Source organism: Triticum urartu, chromosome 4A, assembly GCF_056163025.1.
Source record: "Triticum urartu cultivar PI428250 chromosome 4A, HENAU_Tu73, whole genome shotgun sequence".
Lineage (NCBI taxonomy): Eukaryota > Viridiplantae > Streptophyta > Magnoliopsida > Poales > Poaceae > Triticum > Triticum urartu.
In genome coordinates, this window is record NC_141876.1 from 258,386,249 (window position 1) to 258,396,151 (window position 9,903).

A 9,903-nucleotide genomic window follows, 5' to 3' on the forward strand; every position below is an offset into this window, starting at 1 on the left:
ACCACACCTAGATAGCCGAAACACAAAAGGATACGGAACCGCAACTCAAATTCTCAAAGATCGAAGTGGCAACATGTGTCGGAGTGCGAAAACAGTAAGCAATGGTGGTGGTATGCGGAAGTGGTGATGGTGTATAGGTGGTAGGAGTGCGTATGCGGAAATGTGGGGTGGTGATGATGACCAAAACTGAAGAAAATTCAGTTTCGTTAGGTAACTCCGGATGTCCGGTGGTGAGCGGTCGTTGTCGGATGTGGGGCTCCGGCTAACCCTTAAGGTTCGAACACTGGGGTGCGCGCGAAGTCTTTCCCTCCAACCGATCTATGCTCTAGCTAGCTAAGGTCTTGCGGACGAACTCGATGAACTCGCAACACAGGAAGACACAAGGTTTATACTGGTTCGGGCCACCGTTGTGGTGTAATACCCTACTCCAGTGTGGTGGTGGTGGATTGCCTCTGGGTCTGATGAGATCTCTCTAGGTCTGATGAGATCTCTCCTCTCTACTGTGGTGGCTAGTCCTATTTATAGAGGCCCTGGTCCTCTTCCCAAATATCAAGCAGGAAGGGAGCCAACAATGGCAGGCTAATTTGAAGGGGGATAGCCAGTACGAGCCATCCTGACAAAAGTAATCTTCTCCTGCACAAAGCTCTAGTGGCGACGCCATCTTGGGCTCCACGCTGACCTCCGTCTTGCAGTCCATGGTCTTGGTTTTGTTGCACCGAAATGGCAACCTTTTCCTGAGGCCTCGGTACTCCGCGGCTGCGCCTGCCTCCTTTGCACCAAAGAGGAAACAAGGACGCTGCGCGCGCTGGCGCCCGCCTGGTGTCGATCGTCATGGCTCACGTCACGAGAGCCTCATGAGGTTCGCCTCGCCTTGATATCTCCGCTCATCGCGAGCCTGCCTGACCAAGCCGCTCCAGAGGAGGTCTTGCGTCATCCACCTCGCGAGGATTGGACCATCGCGAGGGTCTTGGATGCTTTGTTGATGAAGATGGGCGGAACGGCCTGCTGGCTTAGCCACGCCGTGGGCTGCAGGCAGGCAAGTCTGGGGACCCCCATTCCTAGAACGCCGATAGTAGCCCCCAGGCCCAAGTTGCGCGTGGGCTTGGCTTTGCGGCGAAGCCAAGGGTCAAGTTCGGAGCACCGCGGGCCCAAAAAGCCTGCGGCCTCGGTTGACGCATGGCGGTTGATTGGACATGGGCACCTCCACTTCCCCACGTTGCCTTTGAATCCGCCTGGCTATGCGGCCCCGCTTCTTGCATAGTTATTCTTCCCTATCCGCTCCCGGCTCTTCCAATCTCCCTACTCCTTCGACGTCCTGCTCCGCCTTCCCAATCCAACTTGCGCTCCGCCCACTTCACTGCCATGGCGCCGAAGCAAGCCGAAAAGGGGAAGAAACCTCTGTCCTCGCCAACTGCGCCTCCATCCTTTGAGCCAGCGCTCGGCCGGCCTCGGGTGCTCAACGACGAGGCCATGGGAAAGGTGCGCCCCATGCTTGCCTCCAGCTTCAATGAGTGGGGAGAGACGCGGGCCTGGCCGGCATCTCGCTCCAGCATGGCTCGGGCAGTCACCGAGGTTCCGATCTTCATTGACGCCCTCTGGGCTGGCGTGCTTCCTCCCTTCTCTGCCTTCTTCAACACGGTGCTCGAGCACTATCAGATCCACATGCTCCATCTCAACCCATAATCTGTGACCCTTCTTGCCGTCTTCGCTTTCGTGTGTGAGGCCATGGTGGGCATCACACCCTCCGCGGCACTCCTCCGCCACTTCTCCTCGCTGCATCTCACCGGTGCCCGGCAGAGCTCAGGGTGTGTGGGCTTCCGGCCGTGGCTACGACGGCAGGCATGTGGATTGACTTCGAGCTCCCTTCATCCGCGAGCGAGTTCCGCACGCGGTGGTTGTTTGTTGATGCCGACGTGCTCAACCCTCTGCTCCAAGCTCCAGTGAGGCCTGCCATTCCAAACTCCGGTTGGGGCCATCAGAAGCTCACGAGCCCCTGTCTTGCCCCCGACTAGGCCAGGTTGCGGTGGTTGAAGGACCTTGGTGTGACTGCGCCAATGGTGGTGAGGGAGTTCGTTAGGCGTCGAGCTGCTCCGCTTCAGCAGACAGGACCATATGAGGGTTCAAGAGGAGGGGCTCCCTCTCGCTGGGCGGCAAACGGTGCTCACAGTCCTATCTGGTGTCCCTCTGCCGGACGAGATGCCCAAGAAAAGCTGCATGTTGTACCACTGTGAGAACAAGGTCACCTTTGCCGCGAACATGCCTTCCTTCGATGAGTGGGGGCGGCGCCCAATTGGCTTGGTGGGGCCCCGCGAGAATCCCGTCATCGTGGTCCTATTCTTTACCGCTGGTGCCGAGCTCGCCCCAGGTGACGGCGTGGGGGAGCAAGCGGCGACGGTGGCCGGCTGTTCAGATGTTGAGGAGCACATGCCGAGTGGTGATCTGGGGGCGTCGTCCTTGGGAGCTTGCGACGCCCCTCCTGAGGCGTCAGTAGCTGATGAGATGCGGCATGCGGCTCCCGAGGCCGAGGCTCCAGGAGCCTCGGGAGGTCGCAGCGAGGAAGAGCCGGGCTTTTCGCCATAGCCGGGCTCCCTTGAAGCCATTCCCCTTGGTTCTTCTTCAGCTCCGCCGCGCGCCGGCCGTCACGTCTAGCACTTCGGTCACCTTTGCATGGACTTCGAGGAGCTTCGCAAGAGGAAGGGTTACCCCAGTGGCAGCAACATCTTCGGGCCGTTGAAGCGACGGAAGTACATCTCTATCGACGAGTAAGTACCTTATCTTGGTGATCTTCTATGTGCCGCCTCCCTTTCCTGACGATTGTCCCCTCAGGTCCCCTTCTGCCAAGGCCGTGAAATCTCTGGAGAAGCAGCTCCCTTTCGTCTCATCGCACTTGCCAAGCTCCAGCACTACAGGCTCGGACGCTGCCCATGGCATGGGGCCAGCCACGGGAGTTGGCTCGTCATCGAGGCGCCCCGAGTTTGTGCCTTCGCCGTCCTTTCTTCGCGGCCTTGCTCGGAGCGCAGCAGGCGTGCCAATGGCTCCTCCCTGGGTAACGGTTGGTAGCTGGCTAGCCTCGATCTTGGAGTCTTCTTCAAGAAGCGGGCCTTGTTCGGTTCAGGCCCCTCGCGAGGGTCAGCTAGCGCCTGGGGCCGTGCCAGCCCCCAGCCCCCAACCGGGAGGTGGTGCACCACTTGATGCTCCAACCGCAGCCCCCGAGGTGGAGGACGAGGTGGGCTGAGCGTTCGAGCTCGAGCACGGGCACAGCATGGTTCGCCACAAGCTCTTCTAGGAGGCGATGGGCGCGATGAACCGCCTTAGTGAAGAGCTTGCTGGTGTCGACTCGCGTCTTGAGGCTGATGGTCTTCGGTTGGTGGAGGAGCGGCGCATGCTGTGAGTGGCCATCAACCTTGGCCGTTATCATTGCGACCTCGAGAACGCGAAGGCTGAGGCATCCCTCAAGATCGCCAATGAGGCCCACTCGCGAGCTTTGGAAGAAGCTCACTAGGCCGATCGCCGCCGCGAGGCTACGGAGGAGCGCACGTGGGAGCTCCAGGCCTGGATCGCGTCCATTGAGCAGTAGGTCGAGGCGCGCGGGGACGCCCTTGCGTCCATGAGGGGGACGCCTGCGGAGGAAGAGGAGGTCCGGCGGCACGAGGAGACGTTGGCCCTGGAGGCCGTGGAGCGCAGCCTCGAGCTCAAGCGACTAGAGACGAGGGAGCGTCAAGTCGCTCAAGCTGAAGATGTCGTCGGGGCTCGCGAGGCCAGAGTCGAGGAAGAGATCAATCGCCGGGTGGCCGAGGTTTGGGCAGACCTAGAAGGCAGGTACGACTTGAAGCTGAAGCTCGCTGGTCAGGAGGGTGCGGGCAGGGCCGCCGCCCTCAGGCCCAGGTTGGACGAGGCTGAGAGGCGTGAGGAGGCCACATCTGCCGCCCTGGTCACGACGCAGGCGGACTTGGCCTCTGCCCGCGCCAAGCTGTCTTCCCTCCGGAGACAAGTTGATGATGCCGAGGCCATCGCACGACATAATAGGGAGGCAGTGCTTCAATGCCGGACACTGGAGTGTGAGCACACTCCTATGCTTCAAGACCTTCGGAACAAGGCCAACATCGCCCTGGGTTACATCTGCGACGAGAACGCCCCGACCCCTCACTCGAGTGACTACGCCAGCCACCTGAGCATCTTCAGCGAGGTGGTGACGTGCCTGGAGGCTCAATCTTCCAGAGCTTGACAGCTTGTGGAGGAGAGGGGTTGTGGCCTACTTCAGCGCGCCTTCTCCCATGTCTTCAGCCACCTTCTGAACGCCGACCCCAACTTCGACTTCGATGCCGCCATTTCCCCTGTGCCCATGGCCGTCCGGGGCGACCTGGCGCGTTGGGTAGAATACCATGTCGACATGTTGGTCAGGGCCTTCACCTAGGAGAATGATGGGGTGGCGGTTGTCGCAGACGAAGGCAACGTGGTCAACGACGGCGATGGGGGTGTCGCCGACGGCGTCGACGATTCCGACGGAGGTGATGATGATGCGAGTGATGCGTCCTTGGACAATGCAACGAGCGATATCTCTGGCTGATCCCATGTCCTCCTGTTGTTTTTTTCTGCACGCAAAACTCGGGTGTGGCCCTTGGAAAACTTGTAAGAGCATTTTGAGAGGGGGAGCCCCTCGTGTAAGCAAATTGCAGTTTTTACTTTCCTATGCGATGTGGGTATGTGTCCTCGTGAGCTCATGAAGCTGGGGGTGAGTCTCCCGACGTGGTTTACCTTAGTCAGCGCCAACCTAGGGCTGGGTCGTGAGGCGGCGAGTTCATGAGAATCATGCATAGCTTATCACCCTGTTTGAGGGGGCCCCGCAAGGGGTGAGCACCAGGCATAGTGCTAGCGCGTGCTTTGCGCGGTCCGGCTCGTGAGGAGCTTTGCGACGGAAAGGCTATGGACGTGAGTCCCAAACCAAATAAGATCCAGAAGGCGAGAAATGGCCCGAACGAGAAAAGGCACCCCCAGCACGCATCGATAAAAATTCAGCTTCAACTTAAGTCCAGAATAAGAAAGCAAAGCCATAGAAAGAGAGATCCAAAGCAAAAAGGCCGCGTCTGGCACTTATTCTAGTCTTCGGGTCTTCAAGTCTTCTCACCAGCGCGGAGCTAAGTGCTGTCCACTAGGCATGGGAGGGAGCCCCAGGGCCTGAGGCCGGCGCTCCCGAGACTCCAGGGCGTGTACAGCGCCAACTCATTATTACGTGAGTGTCACGGGCGGCGAGCTTCACAGGCACTGGGCCTTCTTCACAGGTACCGGCCTTGCTTCATATCGCTAGATGAGGGCCCCACCTTGCGCCTTTCTTGACCTCCTTTGAGCCGACCGGAGACCAGGACGACACAAAGGAGGGAAAGAGGACGCCAGCGGTTCCCTCGGCGACCACGGGTCCTCTGCCAGGGGAAGGGTCGTTGAAGCCACCCCGGCAGAGGGCCTACCTCCAGGTGTCCCCTGGTTTCACGTGCCTTGGGGAGGGGCCTTCCTCCTGCCTCCCTCTCGGCGGCCCCAGCATGTCTCCCTTGTTGAAACGGGTGCCGCCGTGCCGGGGTCGCCGATCGATGCTGCAACCTGATTCATCTACAACCCATGGTTAGCATAAACTTGTTCCTGAGAGGTTAGCGGTACCCTGTAGTTGCCGTCACCGGCGCGATCGTTGTGGTTCTCTGCTGGCTCTTGGGAGGCCTCGACTCCTGGCACCCCTTCTCCCCAATCTTCTCCAACGAATGAGCCGATGTCGTCATCTGGTTCGTACCCTTGGTCCATCATGCGGGGCACGTAGGCTTCCGGGGCCGTCACCCCGAACACTTCGCCGTGGTGCCCCACGCTCCATGTTGCTCCGCCCATGATGGAGTCCTGGGGATGATAATATGGCATCCGGCCGGGACCATGGGGTTGCCGCTTGCGCTCATGATTGTTGAGGGCGGCATGGGGGGTGTCGGATTTCGGGTTCCGGCAAACCCTTGAGGTTCGAACACTGGGGTGCGCGCGGAGATTTCGCTTCCTACCTACCTGCACCCCTTTGCCACGCAAAGATCTAAGCTATGGAAAGAACAATGAATAAGGAGAGGACTTTTGGGATGGAGCGCCACTGTCTCGAGGCGGAATTTGTGCTCACCCAGGCCCACGTCAGGTGCCCATCTTTTGGTATATAAGTCATTTTGACCTTGAAAAAATAAGGAGAGGACTTTTGGGATGGAGCGCCACTGTCTCGAGGCGGAATTTGTGCACGAGCACTTTTGCCCTCCGGCAAAGCGATTCCGCCGGGGGAACTTCCCTCCCGGAGGGGGAAATCATCGTCATCATCATCACCAACAACTCTCCCATCTTGGGGAGGGTAATCTCCATCAACATCTTCAACAACACCATCTCCTTTCAAACCCTATTTAATCTCTTGTGTTCAATCTTGTTACCGGAACTATAGATTGGTGCTTGTGGGTGACTAGTAGTTTTGATTACATCTTGTAGTTGATTACTATATGGTTTATTTGGTGGAAGATTATATGTTCAGATCCAATATCATATTTAATACCCCTCTGATCTTGAGCATAATTATCATTTGTGAGTAGTTACTTTTGTTCTTGAGGTCACGGGAGAAATCATGTTTCAATTAATCATGTGAACTTGATATTTGTTCGATATTTTTATAGTATGTATGTTGTGATTCCCTTAGTGGTGTCATGTGAATGTCGACTACATGAACCTTCACCGTATTTGGGCCCAAGGGGATGCATTATGGAGTAACAATTAGATGTTGGGTTGCGAGAGTGATAGAAGCTTAAACCCTAGTTTATGCGCTATTCCATAAGGGACCGATTGGATCCAAAAGTTTAATGCTATGGTTAGAATTTATTCTTAATACTTTTCTCTTAGTTGCAGATGCTTGCGGGAGTGTTAATCATAATAAGGAGGTTTGTTCAAGTAAGAACAACACCTAAGCACCGGTCCACCCACATATCAAATTATCAAAGTATCGAACACGAATTAAGCCAACATGATGAAAGTGACTAGAGGAAATTCCCGTGTACCCTCAAGAATGCTTTGCTTAACATAAGAGACCGTTTGGCCTATCCATTGCCTCAAAAGGATTGGGCTACCTTGCTGCACTTTTGTTACTACTTTCGTTACTTGCTCGTTACAAATTATCCTGCTATCAAACTACCCTGCTACTTACAATTTCAGCACCTGCAGACATTACCTTGCTGAAAACCACTTGTCATTTCCTTCTGCTCCTCGTTGGGTTCAACACTCTTACTTATCGAAAAGAGCTACAATTGATCCCCTATACTTGTGGGTCATCACGCGGTTGTAGGCGTACTCGGCGATGGGTAGGCACTCTTCCCCCTCCTTGATGTTCCTCTTGATCAATATGCGGAGTAGAGTGGAGAGTGTTCGGTTCATCACTTCCGTTTGGCCATCGGTTTGAGGATGGTATGCCGAAGAGAACAATAGCTTGATTCTGAGCTTGGCGCCTAAGGTCTTCCAAAAGTAACTCAAGAACTTGACGTCGCGGTCTGAGACAATCGTCTTTGGCACTCCATGTAGGCGCAAGATTCCCCTACAAAATAGATTTGCAACATGTGAAGCATCGTCTATCTTGTTGCATGGTATGAAATGTGCCATTTTAGAGAATCGGTCCAGAACAACAAACACGGAGTCCTTTCCATTTCTAGTTCTAGGCAAACCAAGCACAAAATCCATGCTAATATCCTCCCATGGGTGATATGGAATTGGAAGGGGCATATAAATGCCATGAGATTGAGCTTTAGACTTAGCTTGGCGACAAGTAGACCATCAGTTGGTGAAGCGTGAGACATCACGGAACATTTTGGGCCAAAAATAGTTCTTGGAGAGCGTTGCAAATGTCTTTTCACGTCCAAAGTGTCCCATTAGCCCTCCTCGATGAGATTCTTGCAAAAGTAACAAACGAAGAGAAGACTCGGGGATGCAAAGTTTGTTAGCTCTCATATGGTAATCATCTTTGATGTAATAGCGTTCCCAAGATGTATGCATCAAACACTTGGCATAAGGAATTGCAAAAGTAGGGTCATGCGCATACAAGTATTTTATGTGTTCAAAGCCTATGACATTCAATTGAAGTTAGGTAACAAGCATGCATCTACGGGAAAGCGCGTCCGCCACAACATTTTCCTTACCTTTAATATAATTGATGACATAAGGAAATGACTCAATGAATTCACTCCATTTAGCATGACGCTTGTTCAACTTAGTTTGACCCTTATGATACTTAAGTGTTTCATGATCGGTGTGAAGAATGAACTCATGAGGACGGAAATGATGCTCCCAAACATGCAAGACTCTCACTAAAGCATATAGCTCTTTGTCATAGATATGATAATTGAGTTGCGCTCCAGAATGTTTTTCACTAAAGAAGGCTATAGGGCGCTTCTATTGCATTAACACACCTCATATGCCATAACCGCTTGCATCGCAATGAATCTCAAATGGTTTTTCGAAGTTGGGTAAAGCAAGCAAAGGAGCATGTGTCAGAAAATTCTTACGCTCATTGAATGCGGTATCTTGGGATGGTCCCCAAACAAATGGCGCATTCTTCTTACTCAAAGCATGCAAAGGTGCTAAAATCCTTAACGAATCTAAGATAGAAACCGGCTAAACCAAGAAAACTATGCACTTGTTGCAAGTTGGTTGGTTGGGGCCATGTTTTAATAGCATTGACATTAGATTCATCTACATGAACACCCTTGGAAGACACAACGAAACCCAAGAAAACAAGCTTATCAACACCAAAAAGGCATTTGTCCATATTAGCATAAAGGCGCTCTTTTCTAAGAGTTTGCAAAATGGTTCTAAGATGGGTGACATGATCTTTGAGAGATTTGCTAAAAACAAGAATATCGTCAAAGTGGACCACAACAAATACACCAATATAGGGTCGAAGAACAAAATGCATGACTTGCATGAAAGTACCGGGTGCTTCAGATAAACCCATTGGCATAACAAGCCATTCATATAAGCCAAATTTGGTCTTAAATGTAGTTTTCCATTCATCAGCTTCTTGGATGCGTATTTGATAGTAGCCACTTTTAGGGCCAATCTTAGAGAAAATGGTGGCTCCACTAAGCTCATCTAGCATATCATCTAGGCGTGGAATGGGGTAACGATAACACACATTAATAGCATTGATAGGACGACAATTGGAGCACAGCCGATATGTGCCATCTTTCTTTGGAACAAGGATTCCCTGTACGGCAGAAGGGCTCAAGCTTTCTCGTAGATGGCCGTTGTAGATGAGTTGTTGTACTTGCCGTTCGATCTCCTTAGTTTCCTCGGGGTTGACACGGTAGGGAGCCTTGTTATGAAGGGGTGCTCCGGGGATGAGGTCGATTCGGTGTTCGATACCTCGTAGTTGAGGTAGACCCGGAGGTAGCTTGTCGGGGAATATGTCTTGGAATTCCTGCAAAAGAGAAGATAACACTAAAGGTAGATTGTGAGAGGTGTTAGTCTTTGGTGCCTCGTCCTTGCACAAAAGGATATAGTGCAAGAAACTTGATGGGTTCTCACACGCTTCTCTCATCTCAATTTTGGTGGCGAATATGCCTAGGTTTTTCTTGTCGCTCATCGTGGAGGCACTCAATTTGGGCTTGTGTCTCTCACTCTCTTTTTGGTGGTTCGCTCTCCCACTATTCTCTCCATGATGGGTGGCTTGCTTGTCAGTGATTACATGGCTTCGAGACATAGGACGTAACACATACTCCTTCCCTTCATCTTGAAGCCATAGTGGTTTGTATGCCCGTTATGGATGACGCCTCGGTCAAATTGCCATGGCCGTCCAAGAAGGAGGTGGCAAACGGACATAGGAACGACATCACACACCAAAGTGTCTTTGTAAGATCCGATCTT